Source organism: Schistocerca cancellata, chromosome 5, assembly GCF_023864275.1.
Source record: "Schistocerca cancellata isolate TAMUIC-IGC-003103 chromosome 5, iqSchCanc2.1, whole genome shotgun sequence".
NCBI lineage: Eukaryota > Metazoa > Arthropoda > Insecta > Orthoptera > Acrididae > Schistocerca > Schistocerca cancellata.
The window spans coordinates 719,767,330-719,786,360 of record NC_064630.1 but is presented as its reverse complement, the minus strand read 5'-3'; the positions used below and the strand labels follow the sequence as shown (position 1 = coordinate 719,786,360).

At 43.0% G+C, this 19,031-nt stretch overlaps 1 protein-coding gene across 1 annotated transcript in view; it reads right to left on the bottom strand.

Annotated features, from left to right (window-relative positions):
- LOC126188776 (uncharacterized) overlaps positions 1-19,031 on the bottom strand; it is a 232,815-nt gene that overhangs the window by 37,964 nt on the left and 175,820 nt on the right. The window lies entirely within an intron of this gene.

Genomic DNA, 19,031 nt, shown 5'->3' with positions numbered 1-19,031 from the left:
GGTGAGGTAAGTGATTTGTGAAACGTATAGGTTAATGTTAGTCAGGGCCATTCTTTTGTAGGGACTTTTGAAAGTCAGATTGCGTTGCGCTAAGAAATATTGTGTGTCAGTTTAAGCACAGTCCTGTATAAATTTTCTAATGGGACGTTTCAAAAGGAACTAAAAAAAATGTCATTTAATCTCAAAGATACAAGAGGAAAATTTGTTCGACTGCCATACCAGAGGAATACTCTAAAAAACTGTTTTACCCTTGATAGACAAAGGTCTAATTTCGAGATTCTTTCAATACTTCTAGTATTAACTTGTGGTGTGCGTACTGTAAGACCTTCGGTACACACACCATCAGATTATTCGACTTGTCGCTCTAACGAAGTAGGCGAGTGTCAGCAATATGTCTCGTGGTCTTATCATGGCGTGTTTATCTTCTGCCGTTAGGTCAGACGATAGAAATGCCACTTGCACGCTTAGAGTAGCAGATTGACGGTGACCAACTTTAAACAGAACTTGATTAATTTTCACACACATTTATTAAAATAATAACAAGCACAAAAATAACTTAACTTGGTTCTGCATGTTATTTATAATTGACAATCTGAAGTTCCTTTGGTCTTGGTACGTAAATCGTATTCTCACATATATCCGATACTTGACAAAGTGTCTATTCATTTATCTTCATGGCTATGTACAGGAATATGATAATCTTATTAGGCGTAGGCTGAAACTTGACTACAGACTAATGCAGACTAACGCAGACTAATACAGACTAATGCAGACAAATGCAGACTGACTAATCGGAGGTGTTCAAATGGCTCTGAGCACTATGGGACTTAACATCCGTGGTCATCAGTCCCCTAGAACTTAGAACTACTTAAACCTAACTAACCTAAGGACATCACACACATCCATGCCCGAGGCAGGATTCGAACCTGCGACCGTAGCAGTCGCGCGGTTCCGGACTGAGCGCCTAGAACCGCGAGACCACCGCGGCCGGCTATGGTCATCAGTCCCCTAGAACTTAGAACTACTTAAACCTAACTAACCTAAGGACAGCACACAACACCCTGCCATCACGAGGCAGAGAAAATCCCTGACCCCGCCGGGAATCGAACCCGGGAACCCGGGCGTGGGAAGCGAGAACGCTACCGCACGACCACGAGATGCGTGCTAATCGGAGGTGTGTACACTCGTTGTAATGCCTCGAGCGTTCAGGTATCACTGCGCGAGTGTGATGCGCGAGGAGAAAAGTTTCTACGTTAGCACCAATCTCATTGGCTGCATTACATATTAATACGCGGATCGGCGGAACCAGATTTTGGTCCGTCTCTAAGACAGCGTCATCTCATAGTGCGGAGACGGACGAGCGCTGCGCCTGCGCTGTTGTGCTTAGCGGGGCGCGCTCCATTGGGAAAGTTGTGTACGCGCTGACTACGCGGAACTATGTACACAACATAACTACTTTTTGTTCTGATGTGCTGGCGTAAAGACGTACTGTATAATTTCATGTCTATGTGTGTGTTAAATGAAGGTGTTAAATGATGAAAAATGTGTTTCATAATTTCTGTCATGATCAAGCCTAAATCCGATACCAATGGAGTACAAATAATTATGTTAATTCGAGAAGGCGAATTTTAGATGGTGGCGACGATCTCCACGACGGCGCTGCTCAACAATAGAGATACGTGATTGGGTTCACTACTTTCCTTTGGTGGCCGCTAACATTAATTCCGATGTGTTTTTGCCGAGACATTCTGAACCTACAATCATCCTTTTCGTATAGAAATAGGAGTCCAATAGAAAAAGAAATATTCTTAAATTTAAATAATTACAATTCTTTTACCCAGGCCACGGGGAATGATAGAACGTACGTGCCTCTACCCTGATTGACGTTCGCAATCTCCGAGTGTGTTACGACGTAATTATTTTACGAAAAAAAATTAATACAGATCTTTCTCATCAGATCGCAACCACTCGCACGCGAATGTACGTACCCTCTGAATGTGTCTAGTCAGTCTTGCGCACTGTTCTAAAGCTTTTCTGTTAATATTCAGTGGATTGCTTCTCAACAATTAATTTTTGTTTATGCCGCAAATCGCACTTCCAAAAATGGTTCAAATGGCTCTAAGCACTATGCGACTTAACTTCTGAGGCCATCAGTCGCCTAGAACTTAGAACTAATTAAACCTAACTAACCGAAGGACATCACACACATCCATGCCTGAGGCAGGTTTCGAACCTGCGACCGTAGCGATCGCTCGGCTCCCGACTGTAGCGCCTAGAACCGCACGGCCACTCCGACCGGTTAAATACCACTTCACGAGAAGTATTTATTACGCACAATAATTTCATATCTCTACAACTAAAATAACACAAAACAACAATAACATAACAGAGATGGTACGTTACATAGTACATAAACTGGTGAGGCTAAATTCAGAACAGTACAGACTACCTCAACCAGTCAAAATGGTCCAGGAATCAGAACCCACGAGAGTCCGCCCCCGATAGCTGAGTGGTCAGCCCGACAGAATGTCAATCCTAACGTCCCGGGTTCGCTTTCCGGCTGGGTCGGACATTTTCTCTGCTCAGGGGCTTGCTGTTGTGTTGTACTAATCAGTTATTCTTTAGGATGGTGGATGTTAAAGGCATGGTGAGCAATGGCCAGCGCCTTGAGGGTCATTCCAAGACCCGGGCCGCCGCCCACAACCAGGTGACGGGCAATATTGTACCTATCTCTTTTCTATTCAATTCTCTTCCTTCCTTCTTTCTAAATATTTAATTTCGTTTTGCTTATTAATATTGTGGTGTCACCGCCAGACACCACACTTGCTAGGTGGTAGCCTTTAAATCGGGTGCGGTCCGTTTGTATACGTCGGACCCGCGTGTCGCCACTATCAGTGATTGCAGACCGAGCGCCGCCACACGGCAGGTCTAGAGAGACTTCCTAGCACTCGCCCCAGTTGTACAACCGACTTTGCTAGTGATGGTTCACTGACAAAATACGCTCTCATTTGCCGAGACGATAGTTAGCATAGCCTTCAGCTACGTCATTTGCTACGACCTAGCAAGGCGCCATGTTCAGTTACTATTGATATTATGGATAATGTACCGTCAAGAGCGACGCTCATCATTAATGGATTAAAGTTAAGTATTCCATCAGCTACGTCCGTTTTTCTAAATTCTAATTTCCTTGTCCTGTTCCAGACCTCACGCCAGCCTGCGTGAGCTAAACCGCGTGCCTTTCGGCTTCCTCTACTAATCACGGTGTTGGCTCTCCTGCCAACCCACAACAAATATCTCACTTGTTTTTGTATTAGTTATAAGTTTTCCTAATGCTGCACAAAAAATATATCAGATGGATGTAAACAAATAGAGCCCGCCTCCACGTGGCTGGACACGGGCAACGGTGTGAGTGGGGACGGGAGCCGGGGTGGTGTTACTTTCAGTCACTCCGGACCCCAGACCCAGTCACAGCGGCTAAGTGGCAACATACGACCCACTATAAGAAATTAGTCGGTGGGTCATAAAAAATAAGCAGCTAGTGAAAAAAAGTGTCCTAATCATCATCATTTCATCCCCATCGACGCGCAAGTTGCCGAAGTGTCGTCAAATCGGAAGAGTTGCACTCGGCGAACGGTCTACCCAACGGGAGGCCCTAGTCACATGACATTTACATTTATTTAATACCCACAAGTAGAACACGGCAGGTGCCAGATACTTCGCTCACTGGAGCCAAAATAAGCGGATACTTGTCTCAGCTTACCATACAATCTCGACTGTTTTTGAGAGAACGATCTTCAGAATTTTCGATATAATGTACACCCCTTTTAACTCGAAATACACTCAGCCCAACTGGTAACGTAGTGGCTGGCGTCATAAACTTTCAGGTTTTCGTCGTGCGTTCGAAATCCAATTAATTTTATTTATTTATTTATTTACACGTCTAGTTCCATAGGAACAATTTGAGAACCAATTCTCCAAAGTCATAGAACGTCTCAGAACACGAAATTACAAATGTAAAAGTAATAATAAATAAAAAGTCAAGCCATAAGTTTAAGTAAACGCAATCAACAATATAACATAAGAATCAGCTTAATTTTTGAAATCCTCAACAGAATAGAAGGAAGGACCAATGAGGAACTTCTTCAGTTTCCATTTGAAAGCGCATGGATTACTGCCAAGATTTTTGAATTCTTGTCGTAGCTTATTGAAAATGGATGCAGCAGTATACTGCACACCTTTCTGCACGTGAGTTAAGGAAGTGCGATCCAAATGCAGATTGGATTTATGCTTAGTATTAACTGAGTGAGAGCTGCTAATTCTTATTGAGAGAGCAATGTCAAAATACCCAGCCTAGTGAACAGGGGCCGACAATAAGTTCAAGAACTTACACCACTGACTGCCCAAACCGCCCGTTTCTGAGCAAAAATATCCGTTTAGAATGGAAAGAGTTACCCCAAAATATAATACCATACGACGTTAGCGAATGAAAATAAGCAAAGTGGACTAATTTTCGCGTCTATCCACCACTTCAGATATCGTTTGAATAGTAAAAATGGCAGCGTTAAGTCTTTGAACAAGATCCTGAACGTGGGCTTTCCACGACAGTTTAATACCTCTCTGAACACCTAGAAATTTGAACTGTCCGGTTTCGCTGATCATATGCCCGTTCTGTGAGATTAAAACGACGGATTTTGTTGAATTTTGTGTCATAAACTGTAAAAACTCAGTCGTACTGTGATTTAGCGTTAGTTTATTTTCTACAGGTCATGACCCTATATCATGAACTGCACTATTTGAAACAGAGCCAATGTTGCACACAACATCCTTTACTACCAAGCCAGTGTCATCAGAAAACAGAAATACTTTAGAGTTACACCTAGAGGGCACATCATTTATATAAATAAGGAACAGAAGTGGCTCCAACACTGATCCCTGAGGCACCCCCCATTTGACCGTACTCCACTCAGACCCCAGTTCACACTGTGAATAATGACCTTTTGCTGTCTGTTGTTAAAGTAAGAGGTGAACCAATTGTGAACTACTCCACGTATTCCGTAATTGTCCAACTTCTGGAGCAATATTTTGTGATCAACACAATCAAAGTCCTTAGTTAAATAAAAAACTATGCGTTAGAAACCTTTTGTTTAAGCCGTCAAGTACCTCACAGAGAAACGAGAATATAGCATTTTCAGTTATTAAACGACTTCTAAAGCCGAACTGTACATTTGATAGCAAATTATGTGATATAAAATGATTAATTATCCTTACACACACAGCCTTTTCAATAACTTTAGCAAGCACTTATGGCATAGATATAGGTCTAAAGCTGTCTACTTTATCCCTTTTTATAAAGCGGCTTTACTACTGAGTACTTTAATAGTTCAGAAAACTGGCCATTCTTAAAGGAAAAATTACAAATATGGCTAAGTACAGGGTTAACATGTGCAACGCAGTACTTTAATATTCTGATAGGCCCTCCAACACACCCATGAGAACTCTTAGTCTTCAGTGATTTAATTATTGACTCAGTCTTACTCTTGTTACTATCGCAGAAGAGTATTTCAGACATCAGTCATATCCTTTTTTTTTTATTTGTCTATCCATGTCTGTAGAATGTTACTAGACTAGTGTTTCACCGAGTGAGGTCCCCCAGTGCTTAGTACAGTGGACTTGCATTTTGGAGGACGACGGTTTAAACCTGCGTCCGACCTTCCTGATTTATGTTTTCCATGATTTCCCTACACCACTACAGGCAAATGCCAGGATGATTCCTTTGAAAGGGAAAGGCCGACTTCCTTCGCCATCCTCACCTAATCCGATGGGACAAATGAACACGCTGTTTGGTTCCCTCCCCCAAATCAAAATACCAACTAACGTTTCTTATCAAGTTAGGGATACAAGGACATTATATTGATTGTAAACTACAACTGCGTTTCACAATAAGTGTCACACATTTATTATACAGGGTGTCTGTAAAATCACTTAACACTTTCCACTCGAAGACCTTATTATGGGCTATAAACAACATGAACCTACATAGAAAGTTCTTGGTACAAATTCAGTTCATTTCAGTGTCATGGTCCTGCAAATGCAAGCACAATTCCCATTGTTCCTCCGTAGCCCGCAATACCCTCGCTAACGTAGCCACCGTTATTTGTTCCACACCTGAAAAGCTGCGGATTTTCAGTTGTTTATGTTGATTGCTTTTCACTTAATACACCTTGGCCTTGATACACCCCAGTATGAAAGTCCACTGAATTTAAACAGAGCGTGGGGGAACCCCAAATACTTGGTGATGCATGGGCAGTCCATCTCCGACGGAAAGAGTCATTCAGATAGTCCTGGACGCAGTCGCTCAGCAACAACAGCTGTTATTTCCTCTGTTGTGTGAATTCTTTCATATTGCTCTAAAAAATGTTAAATTTGTAACGCTAATTCATCCTTGGAAAGGGACTTTGTAAACACCCTGCATAAAATATTTCTCTGTGGTGTTTTCAATAGATATATTCTCTTGGATGGTACCGATCATAGAAACGTGTGTAACATAGAAATCGTGAACGCCACGAGCATCGCGCGAAAACCAGTTTGGCAGAGCGGCATTTCTTCATATGAATGTCACTCGAGAAAGAAACGTTAAGCAGCCAAAAAGTTTCATTTCCGAACCTGTCAAAAACGAATTTAACCCCGAATTTTAAATATTTTTCTTGAAAGAAAAACACTTGACTACACTAATTTTTTTTCATTTCTCTGATAGCTAGGGAGAGGGGAGAGGTCTAACCTTCCCCTGGGTTAGGGTGCCTTCGGTTGTCACCATTGCTGAAGGTTTCACGCGCTGGTAATAATTTCGCGGCAAACCAGTTTGCAATTCATTAGGAACCAAGATGAACTTCAAGAATTTAATCAAAAACAATGTCAAATAATTTTGTCATTAATTTATTGTTTTTATTTCTTTTTTGATTTATCCACCTGACATAATATTAGTAGACGAATGACAACGTTATTCCATTGTACACAGAGAAATATTCGTGTAGTAATCATCCATGGACGTAGGTAGATAAATGAAAAAAATAAAAATAAAAATCAGGTTTTGAACACAGGGTACAAAATTGTGAAGGTGTGACCCTAGCCACTGTGCCAACGCTTCAGTTAAGACTGTTTACTCCCAAAAGGTTCAGACTGTGCCTCGAAAACCTCGACGTCATTTTGTCAGAAACGGTCCAGTATGTACGGATAAGCCAAGGCATGTGTTCCCTTATTTTGACGCCTCCTCCACGGAGCAAAGTTCCTGGGAAATCGATATATGGCATTTGCCGTGTTCTCCTTGTCAGCTTCGCAGCTAACACATGGGCCCACAGACTGAACCTTGTCACCAACAAAGAGTGAGTCAGACGAGGCCAGAGAAGTGTACCATTTAGACTATCAGGAGCCTCGGGCACCAACTTAGTAAATGCACTGTGTGCATCGAAATACGTCCGATACAGAGCTGCAAGGTACTGGTTAAAGACGGGAACGCAAGATAAGTTACACACAATAAATAGTGTATTAATACAGAGGACGTGTCACCTTATAAGTTGGCGTTTGGATACATGGCAAGGTATGTGGCATGTGAGTGATAAGAGACGTGGACTACACGAGTTCCTCCTTGACATAAGGGAGCGATTGAGAACGAAACATATCGATCCTAGCCGCGGTATGGTACATTTATTAACTGGACATTGACCTTATCCCACGCACTTGAGCCGCATGAGTCTGAGACCGACACCTACATGCACATGTGGGGAAGGACACTCCCCAGAACGCACTGTCATCTTCTAAATGCAACACGCGAACAATGGAAATATACTACACTTAAGACTACAGAGTGTGGACAGCGACACCCACATTGACACCGACAACAGTGACTCTGAAGTGGGGCTGGAGGAGGTCGAAGATGAGATGTAGCAGTACATAAGACGCCTAGAGTTATAAATCAGACATAACATTCCAAATTGCAATGACAAATTGCACAAACCATTCAAATGGTAGTTAAAAATAGTGAATACTGGCGTAAATGTAGCGCAAGGCGCATGCTATCTAGCCAAAAAGTATCCACTGTTGTACATGGATGAGTACCTAACGTTAATGCACAGGATTAGCAACCCCATTTCTCTGCTGCTAAGTAAACTACTTTATTGTGAATGGCGGTCAACAGTTCGAAGAAACAATTCCGAGGTATTCATCCCTAGTCACAGTCGGTGATAGCACTAACAAATCTCCCCTCTATCCAACCATCTTTTTATATTCTTCTTAAATGAACTGAATTTTATTTATATTTCAACTTCAAATAATTTATTATTTTTTTAAAAAGTATTCATTCCTTGTCAAATGTTGCAAACAAAAGCAAAACAAAAAACAACAACAAACAACAAATAACAAACGAAAACTATAATACTTTTTTTTGGGTCATCCGTCTCCTCACTGGTTTGATGCAGACCGCAACGAATTCTTATGTGCCAACCACTTCATCTCAGAGTAGCACTTGCAACCTACGTCCTCAAATATTTGCTGGATGTATTCCTATCTCTGACTTCATCTACAGATTTTGCCCCCTACAGCTCCCTCTCGTACCATGGAAGTCATTCCCTCATGTCTTAACAGATGTCCTATCATCCTGTCCCTTCTCCTTATCAGTGTTTTCCACATATTCCTTTCCTCTCCGATTCTGTGCAGAACCTTCTCATTCCTTACCTTATCAGTCCACCTAATTTCCAGCATTCGTCTGTAGCACCACATCTCAAATGCTTCGATTCTCTTCTGTTCCGGTTTCCCCGCAGTCCATGTTGGACTACCATACAATGCTGTACTCCAGATATGCATTCTCAGAAATTTATTCCTCAAATTATGGCCTATGTTTGATGCTAGTACACTTCTTTTGGCCAGGAATGCCCTTTTTACCACTCCTAGTTTACTTTTGATGTCCTCCTTGCTCCGTCCGTCATTGGTTATTTTACTGCCTAGGTAGCAGAATTCCTTAACTTCATCTACATCGTGACCTTCAATCCTGATGTTAAGTTTCTCGCTGTTCTCATTTCTTCTTTTTCTCATTACTTTCGTCTTTCTTCGATTTACTCTCAAACTATACTCTGTTCTCATTAGATCTTCCATTCCATTCAGCAGATCATCTAATTCTTCTTCACTTTCACCCAGGATAACAATGTCATCAGCAAATCGTATCATTGATATTCTTTCATCTTCAATTTTAATTCCACTCCTGAACCTTTCTTTTATTTCCATCATCGCCTCTTCGAATGCAGATTGAACCGTTTGTAATCCGAGCACTTCGTTCTTGGTCGTCCACTCTTATTATTCCCGTTTGGCTCCTGTACATATCGTATATTACCCTTCTCTCCCTATAGCTTACCCGCATTTTTCTCAGAATTTCCATCTTACACCATCTTACACTGTCGAACGCTTTATCCGGGTCGACAGATCCTATGAACGTGTCTTGATTTTTCTTTAGTCTTGCTTCCATTATCAGCCGAAACGTCAGAATTGCTTCTCTCGTGTCCTTAGCTTTCCTAAAGCCAAACTGATCGTCGTGTAGCACATCCACAATTTTCTTTTCTATTACTCTGTATATTATTCTTGTCAGCAACGTGGATGTATGAGCTGTTAAGCTGATTGTACAATGATCCTCGCATTTGTCAGCTCTTGCAGTCTTCGGAATGGTGTGGATGATATTTTTCCGAAAGTCAGATCGTATGTCGCCAGACACATACATTCTACACCTACGTGATTTTAGAAAGCTCTCTTAAATTCTGATTCTAAATTGACTCCTGTTTCTTTTGCTATCATATCAGACAAATCGTCCCCTCCTAGAGGCTTTTGATGTATACTTTCCACCTATCCGATCTTTCCTCTGCATTCAACAGCAGTATTCACGTTGGACTCTTAATGTTACCACCCTTGCTTTTAATGTGACCGAAGGTTGTTTTGCTTTCCTGTATGCTGAGCCTGTCCTTCCGACAATCATTCCTTTTTCGATTTCTTCACATTTTTCATGCAGCCATTTCATCTTAGCTTTCCTGCACTTCCTGTTTATTTCATTCCTCAGCGACTTGTATTTCTGTATTCCTGAGTTTACCGGAACACTTTTGCATTTCCTTTTTTAATAGATCTACTGAAGTATTTCTTCTGTTACCAATGGTTTCTTCGCAGTTACCTTCTTTATACCTATGTTTTTCTTTCGAACTTCTGTGACGGATCTTTTTAGAGACGTCCATCCTTCTTCAGCTGTACTGCCTACTGAGCTATTCCTTATTAATGTATCTATAGCCTTGGATAACTTCAAGCGTATCTCGTCATTCCTTAGTACTTCCGCATCCCACTTGTTTGCATATTGATTCTTCCTGACTAATGTTTTAAACTTCAATCTAGTCTTTATCAATACTGTATTGTGATCTGAGTCTGCATCTGCTTCTGGGAACGCCTTACAATCCAGTATCTGATTTCCGAATCTCTGTCTGGTCGTGACGTAATTTAACTGATATCTTCCAGTATCACCCGGCCTTTTCCAAGTATCCCTTCTCATCTTGTGATTTTTGAATATAGTATTCGCTATTACTAACTGAAATTTATTACAGAGCTCAATTAGTCTTCCTCTTCTCTCATTCCTTGTCCCAACCCCTAATTGTCCTGTACCCTGTTCTTCTACTCCTTCCCCTACAACTGCATTCCAGTCCCTCATGACGATTGGACTTTTCATCTCCTCTTACGTGCTGTGCTACTTTTTCCATATCCTCATATACATTCTCTCTCTCTTCATCTCCATCTTGTGACGTCGGCATGTATGCCTGAACTATCGTTGTCGGTTTGCTGTCGATTCTGATAAGAACAACCCTATCACGGAACTGTTCATAATAACTAACACTTTGCCCTGCCTTCCTATTCATAAGGAATCCTACTCTCGCTATACATTTTTCTGCTGCTGTTGATATTACCCTATACTCATCTGACCAGAAATCCTTGTCTTCTCTCCATTTCACTCCACTGATCCCTACTATATCTAGATAGAGCCTTTGCATTTCCGTTTTCAGGTTTTCTAGTTTCCCTCCCACGTTCAAGCTTCCGACATTCCACGCCCCGACTCGTAGAACGTTATCCTATCGTTTATTATTCAGTTTTTTCCTCATGGTCACCTCCCCTTGGCAGTCCCCTCTCGGAGATCCGAATGGTGGACTATTCCGGAATCTTTAGCCACTGGAGAGATCATCATGACACTTGTTCAATTACAAGCCACATGTCCTATTGATACGCGTTACGTGTCTTTAATGCAGTGGTTTCCGTTGCCTTCTGCATCCTTATGCCTTTGGGAGCAGTTTCCCACCCCTAGGACAAAAGAGTGCCCCTGTCCGCTCCTTCGCCCTCTTTGACAAGGTCGTTGGCAGAATGAGGGTGACTTCTTACGCCGGAAGTCTTCGGCCGCCAATGCTGATTATTAATCAAAATTTAAGCAGTGGCGGGATTTGAACTCACGACGGAGGACGTTTTGATTAATAATCAAAGATATTACCCCCTTTTTGTTGATATCATTTTGTTCGTTATTGTTTGGTGTATTTCTTCGGGATGGACGTCCCACGACGCTTATTCAAGTTCATCGTTGGTCCATAAACTTAATTTTTTTATTACAGATGGCGGCTAACCCTCTGACCGAACACATTGAGCTACCGTGCCGTCTGTTTCTAGACCACGGCTGCTGGCCACTGTAATACGTACGGCCTCTTTTAATGTGAACAGAAGTGGACGGGGACTCCACTCAGCAAGCAATAGCTCAAGACAATCGCCAGACAATCGAAAGATGCTATCTAGACAGTGCGTGAGGACCCATCTACAGTCGCTGCCAAGAATAACGTAACCACAGCTGCCAACATGGGTGATCCCGACTACGCACAGACTCAAAATTTCACTTGTTCTTGAAGTGGTCAACTGCGCGCGGTCAGTTTTCGAAATAAATCAGCTGTGCAGATTTTCTTAGTCAAGTTAACTGCGCACGGCGGAAAACACAAGTTAAGTTCCCACTACAGCATTTTCGTTCCCATTTTCAGAGACTTAGGATTGTCTATGACTGCTAAGCTAGACAAGTCATAGACATGGTTAAAAATGTTTCATAAAATACTCTTGCCAATAATGCAGCGTTCGTTAAGGTACTTGGAAAGACACAGAAACTATATTCATTCCTTATGATAATAAAAATGAAATCACTCTGTGTGCTGCACGTTCTCACGTTTATTATTATATGGGTGAGCCATACTGCGTCATTAATTTTAATGTAGATGGTTTTCTAAGTGAACGATAGCATCAAGAACATGATGTACCTATGTGGAAGTGCACTGAGGAAATTAAGGCCGAAAAGCACTGTGAAATGCCTCACGATCGTTGGTTGTTCTTTCGGAACTTAGGTAGTGAAAACCCAAATTTCGGGTGGAAACTCACATTCTGAGTCTATGAAGTTCCTCGTCAGATTATCAGCAAAACATGTAACATTTTCAATTTCAGATTTAGTGTTCATTAAACCTTCAACAAAAGCACCCCCACCCCTTCAAATTTACTATTCCAGTTAAGATTTCTTCATACGAAACTGCTGCTTGTTAGGTAACAAAGAGAATACTAAGGCTATGTACTTACCATTGTTCGAAACAAGAATTGAAAATAAGTGCTGATAAAATTTGCTGCAGCAGTCGAAGATGGGGAAACCAAAAATTTTGCCGCTATTACACAGCAGTTGTAAATTACTTTCAGTTGGGAAGGACACAATTAAGATAGAGCAGTTGATGAGAACCATATTTCCTTTCTTTGCACTTAAAACGCACATTTCCTGCAAAACACTATGAACTTCATTTAATGTTTATGGCAATGGCTGCAAAATAGATCTTCTCTCCATATAATAGCACATTTTTTAATGTTAGTAACATCTTGGTTGTAAACATCGAGTCCATTAGAGGCAACTTCTTTACAAATTATTTTTAAAGCTCTCTCTCATAATTCAGTAATACACTCCTGGAAATTGAAATAAGAACACCGTGAATTCATTGTCCCAGGAAGGGGAAACTTTATTGACACATTCCTGGGGTCAGATACATCACATGATCACACTGACAGAACCACAGGCACATAGACACAGGCAACAGAGCATGCACAATGTCGGCACTAGTACAGTGTATATCCACCTTTCGCAGCATTGCAGGCTGCTATTCTCCCATGGAGACGATCGTAGAGATGCTGGATGTAGTCCTGTGGAACGGCTTGCCATGCCATTTCCACCTGGCGCCTCAGTTGGACCAGCGTTCGTGCTGGACGTGCAGTCCGCGTGAGACGACGCTTCATCCAGTCCCAAACATGCTCAATGGGGGACAGATCCGGAGATCTTGCTGGCCAGGGTAGTTGACTTACACCTTCTAGAGCACGTTGGGTGGCACGGGATACATGCGGACGTGCATTGTCCTGTTGGAACAGCAAGTTCCCTTGCCGGTCTAGGAATGGTAGAACGATGGGTTCGATGACGGTTTGGATGTACCGTGCACTATTCAGTGTCCCCTCGACGATCACCAGTGGTGTACGGCCAGTGTAGGAGATCGCTCCCCACACCATGATGCCGGGTGTTGGCCCTGTGTGCCTCGGTCGTATGCAGTCCTGATTGTGGCGCTCACCTGCACGGCGCCAAACACGCATACGACCATCATTGGCACCAAGGCAGAAGCGACTCTCATCGCTGAAGACGACACGTCTCCATTCGTCCCTCCATTCACGCCTGTCGCGACACCACTGGAGGCGGGCTGCACGATGTTGTGGCGTGAGCGGAAGACGGCCTAACGGTGTGCGGGACCGTAGCCCAGCTTCATGGAGACGGTTGCGAATGGTCCTCGCCGATACCCCAGGAGCAACAGTGTCCTTAATTTGCTGGGAAGTGGCGGTGCGGTCCCCTACGGCACTGCGTAGGATCCTACGGTCTTGGCGTGCATCCGTGCGTCGCTGCGGTCCGGTCCCAGGTCGACGGGCACGTGCACCTTCCGCCGACCACTGGCGACAACATCGATGTACTGTGGAGACCTCACGCCCCACGTGTTGAGCAATTCGGCGGTACGTCCACCCGGCCTCCCGCATGCCCACTATACGCCCTCGCTCAAAGTCCGTCAACTGCACATACGGTTCACGTCCACGCTGTCGCGGCATGCTACCAGTGTTAAAGACTGCGATGGAGCTCCGTATGCCACGGCAAACTGGCTGACACTGACGGCGGCGGTGCACAAATGCTGCGCAGCTAGCGCCATTCGACGGCCAACACCGCGGTTCCTGGTGTGTCCGCTGTGCCGTGCGTGTGATCATTGCTTGTACAGCCCTCTCGCAGTGTCCGGAGCAAGTATGGTGGGTCTGACACACCGGTGTCAATGTGTTCTTTTTTCCATTTCCAGGAGTGTAGTATTGTGTTTTAGTATGACTTCATTAGTAAACAGAGTGTGGATTGAAGAACCGTAAATACCGTTCTTACATGTTTTTAATGTACAGCGCTACACTACTCCACGTTGTGTTTCTCTGTCTTTTTGAAATTTATTTCTTCCAACAACGATCAGTTTATGGCCTTACTCACTTGCGATACGCTCCACAGGAATCCAAGATGTTACAACCATGTTAGAAAACTACTACGTAATGAAAGTGAACTTCATAACTAGCTGACAAACAAAAGCTGAACGAAGCGACTATGAGCGTAAGGAGAGCAATGAGAGAGGTGTTCAATAACTTTGAAAGTAAAACTTTGTTAACCGATTTGAGTGAAAACCCGGAGAAGTTTTGGCCTTATGTAAAATCAGTAAATGATTAACATCATCTTTTCATTCATTCAGTGACCATACTGGCATAAACGGAAGATATCAGAGATAAGTCTAAGTACTGAATCAGGTCTTCCGAAATCGTTTCACTGCGGAAGATCGTAACCCAGTACCTCCTTTCAATCATCGTACGAAAGTCGAAATGGCAGATATTGAGATAACCGGTAGCGGAACAGGAAAATAACTACAATCACTTACAAGTAGTGAAAAGGCGTCAGGACCAGATGAGATACCTATAACGTTCTACAGGGATTACGCGAAAGAACTTGTTCCCCTTCTAGCAACAATTTATCGTGGATTGCTTGGGCAACGAAGAGTACCTAGCGACTGGCAGAAAGTGCAGGTCATTCCCGTTTTTAAGAAGGGCCGCAGCACAGATGCACACAATTATAGAGCTGTAACGTGGACGTCAATCTGTTGTATAATTATGGAACATATTTTATGCTCAAGAATGATGACGTTCTTAGAGAATTAAAATCTCCTCTCCAACATGGATTCCGCAAACAGAGATCCTGCGAAACTCAACTCGCTCAGTTCCTCCATGGGATCCACAGTGACCAAGACAATGGCATTCAGGTTGATGCCGTCTTCCTTGACTTCAGGAAGTCATTTGACACCGTCACGTATTACCGTTTAGTGAGAAAAATGCGAACTTATCGAGTATCGGAGCAGATCTGTGACTGAATTTAAGACTTCCTTGCAGACAGAACACAACACGTCGCTCTTAACGGAGCAAAATCGACAGACGTGAAGGTAACTTCCTATGTACCCCAAGGAAGTGTGATAGTATCGTTGCTGTTTACAGTATACAGGGTGTTTCAAAAATGACCGGTATATTTGAAACGGCAATAAAAACTAAACGAGCAGCGATAGAAATACACCGTTTGTTGCAATATGCTTGGGACAACAGTACATTTTCAGGCAGACAAACTTTCGAAATTACAGTAGTTACAATTTTCAACAACAGATGGCGCTGCGGTCTGGGAAACTCTATAGTACGATATTTTCCACATATCCACCATGCGTAGCAATAATATGGCGTAGTCTCTGAATGAAATTACCCGAAACCTTTGACAACGTGTCTGGCGGAATGGCTTCACATGCAGATGAGATGTACTGCTTCAGCTGTTCAATTGTTTCTGGATTCTGGCGGTACACCTGGTCTTTCACGTGTCCCCACAGAAAGATGTCACAGGGGTTCATGTCTGGCGAATAGGGAGGCCAATCCACGCCGCCTCCTGTATGTTTCGGATAGCCCCAAGCAATCACACGATCATCGAAATATTCATTCAGGAAATTAAAGACGTCGGCCGTGCGATGTGGCCGGGCACCATCTTGCATAAACCACGAGGTGTTCGCAGTGTCGTCTAAGGCAGTTTGTACCGCCACAAATTCACGAAGAATGTCCAGATAGCGTGATGCAGTAATCGTTTCGGATCTGAAAAATGGGCCAATGATTCCTTTGGAAGAAATGGCGGCCCAGACCAGTACTTTTTGAGGATGCAGGGACGATGGGACTGCAACATGGGGCTTTTAGATTCCCCATATGCGCCAGTTCTGTTTATTGACGAAGCCATCCAAGTAAAAATAAGCTTCGTCAGTAAACCAAATGCTGCCCACATGCATATCGCCGTCATCAATCCTGTGCACTATATCGTTAGCGAATGTCTCTCGTGCAGCAATGGTAGCAGCGCTGAGGGGGTTGCCGCGTTTGAATTTTGTATGGATAGAGGTGTAAACTCTGGCGCATGAGACGATACGTGGACGTTGGCGTCATTTGGACCGCAGCTGCAACATGGCGAACGGAAACCCGAGGCCGCTGTTGGATCACCTGCTGCACTAGCTGCGCGTTGCCCTCTGTGGTTGCTGTACGCAGTCGCCCTACCTTTCCAGCACGTGCATCCATCACGTTCCCAGTCCGTTGAAATTTTTCCAACAGATCCTTTATTGTATCGCTTTTCGGTCCTTTGGTTACATTAAACCTCCGTTGAAAACTTCGTCGTGTTGCAACAACACTGTGTTCTAGGCGGTGGAATTCCAACACCAGAAAAGTCCTCTGTTCTAAGGAATAAACCATGTTGTCTACAGCACACTTGCACGTTGTGAACAGCACACACTTACAGCAGAAAGACGACGTACAGAATGGCGCACCCACAGACTGCGTTGTCTTCTATATCTTTCACATCACTTGCAGCGCCATCTGTTGTTGAAAATTGTAACTACTGTAATTTCGAAAAATTGTCCGCCTGAAAATGTACTGTTGTCCCAAGCATATTGCAACAAACGGTGTATTTCTATCGCTGCTCGTTTAGTTTTTATTGCCGTTTCAAATATATCGGTCATTTTTGAAACACCCTGTAATATAACACAAAAAAGGCCCTCAATGGCTAAGTGCAAATAATCGTAGGTAAATTCACAGTACATAGAAAGTGCAATTTACGAGAACTGTTCGTTCACTAAACGACGTTCCCTGTCTAAGTCAGCCCTAAACGATGATTGTACTAGGCCGGCAATTGGCCGAGTCGAAGTCGATATCTTCATCACCAGTGCCGCCCGTGGCGCCAGTAGAACCCGTGCAAGTGGCGAGTCTCTATAGCACTGGCACCAGCTCGCATCTTTGCGCCTGTGATGCTTTTGCCGTGGCTGTGTCTTTGTTCGGACGACACAGCACGAAAGAAGTGGTTTCTTAGGCGCTTATTCGACCGATTCTTGAGTAATGTTCATTTATCTGGGTTTCCTACCAGATAGGGCTGATAAAGGAGATAGAGAAGATTCAACGAAATGCAGCACGTTTGGTCACGGGCTCTCTTAGTCGGCATGAGAGCGTTACGACGATGCTCAACATACTGCACTGGCAGACGTTACAAGAGAGACGTTGGGCATCACTCTATTGAAATTTCCAAAAAGCGCTTTCTGGGAAGAGTTGGACAACATATTACTTCCTTCCCCTCCCTCCCCCCCCCCCTACATACGTCTCGCGTAATGACCATGAGTAGAAAATTCGAGAAATTATAGCCAACACAGAGGCTTACCGGCAGTAATAATTCCCATGCGCTATTCGCAATCGAAACAGGGTTGCAGGGCTCAGTTAGTAGTACAAAAAGTACCCTCCGCCAAACACAATTAGGTGGCTTGTGGAATATGATGTAGATGTAGAGGAGCGTTACAATCCATTTTTAGTTAACTATATAGTTCAATTCTTTTATCTTGGCGGTTCGCGCATGCCCGCCCAGACGCGGGAGATTGCTGCGTTGCCAGTTGTACGCGCCAAGAGAACAGCGCCATAGTATAGTTTGCAAACTTACGTTTAGGGGGGAGTGCGCAGTTTATGAAGTGAAGCTACCACAGCCGCGTTAACCCTTTCGCTACTACAGAGACGTGCTCCCCGCATTCCTCGATGTACGCGATTTTGTCATCATTGCACTGATCGCCTGTGCAGTCACATAGTGTTTCGACTGCTTTGACACACTTTATCATTCGATTTGACAAAAACTATTTGGCCCAAAAATCTGATTTTTAAACATCATCTTGACTGATACCTTCCCCCCATAAATGACTTAATTTTGGTTCGATGTTCAACGCAGTTATTGTGCAGCATTAGATGTAGTAAACTATTGCACGAAATTTTGAAGAGTTTGCAGAGGTAAAAGTCCATAGCGTATACTTTCTGTATGGTTGAGTGTAGTTACCACTGTAAATTTCAAAAAATTACATTCAAACAAATAAAATTCATTAAATAAGACACTTCGATATTGTTTTTAAATAAAGAAAATATTAGGCACCGATCAAGGTTAGAACTCAGAACCTTTGGCTTAGCAGCCATACACTTTAACCATTACGCTAACGCAGCTCGTCGTTGAATATGTCTCACGGAGGACTTCAAAATTTCACGCAAAATACCGACAAACACTGTTGGTATGATTATGAATTACTCGCGTTTCGTCAAAATACAACAGGAAATAAACAATTATTGCTGTTCTTTATTGCGAAAAATCGGTTAGTGAGAATGATACAAACACCTTTCCTTGCTATCACCTGAATTAGGAGGCTTATTGCTTGCTTGGTTTAATTAATTAATAGAATATGAAGCAATTGGTATAAAGAATTCTTTTTCTAAACTTTCTATAAAAGAAAGTCTGCTATCAAGACACTGATTTTGTTCAGTTACTT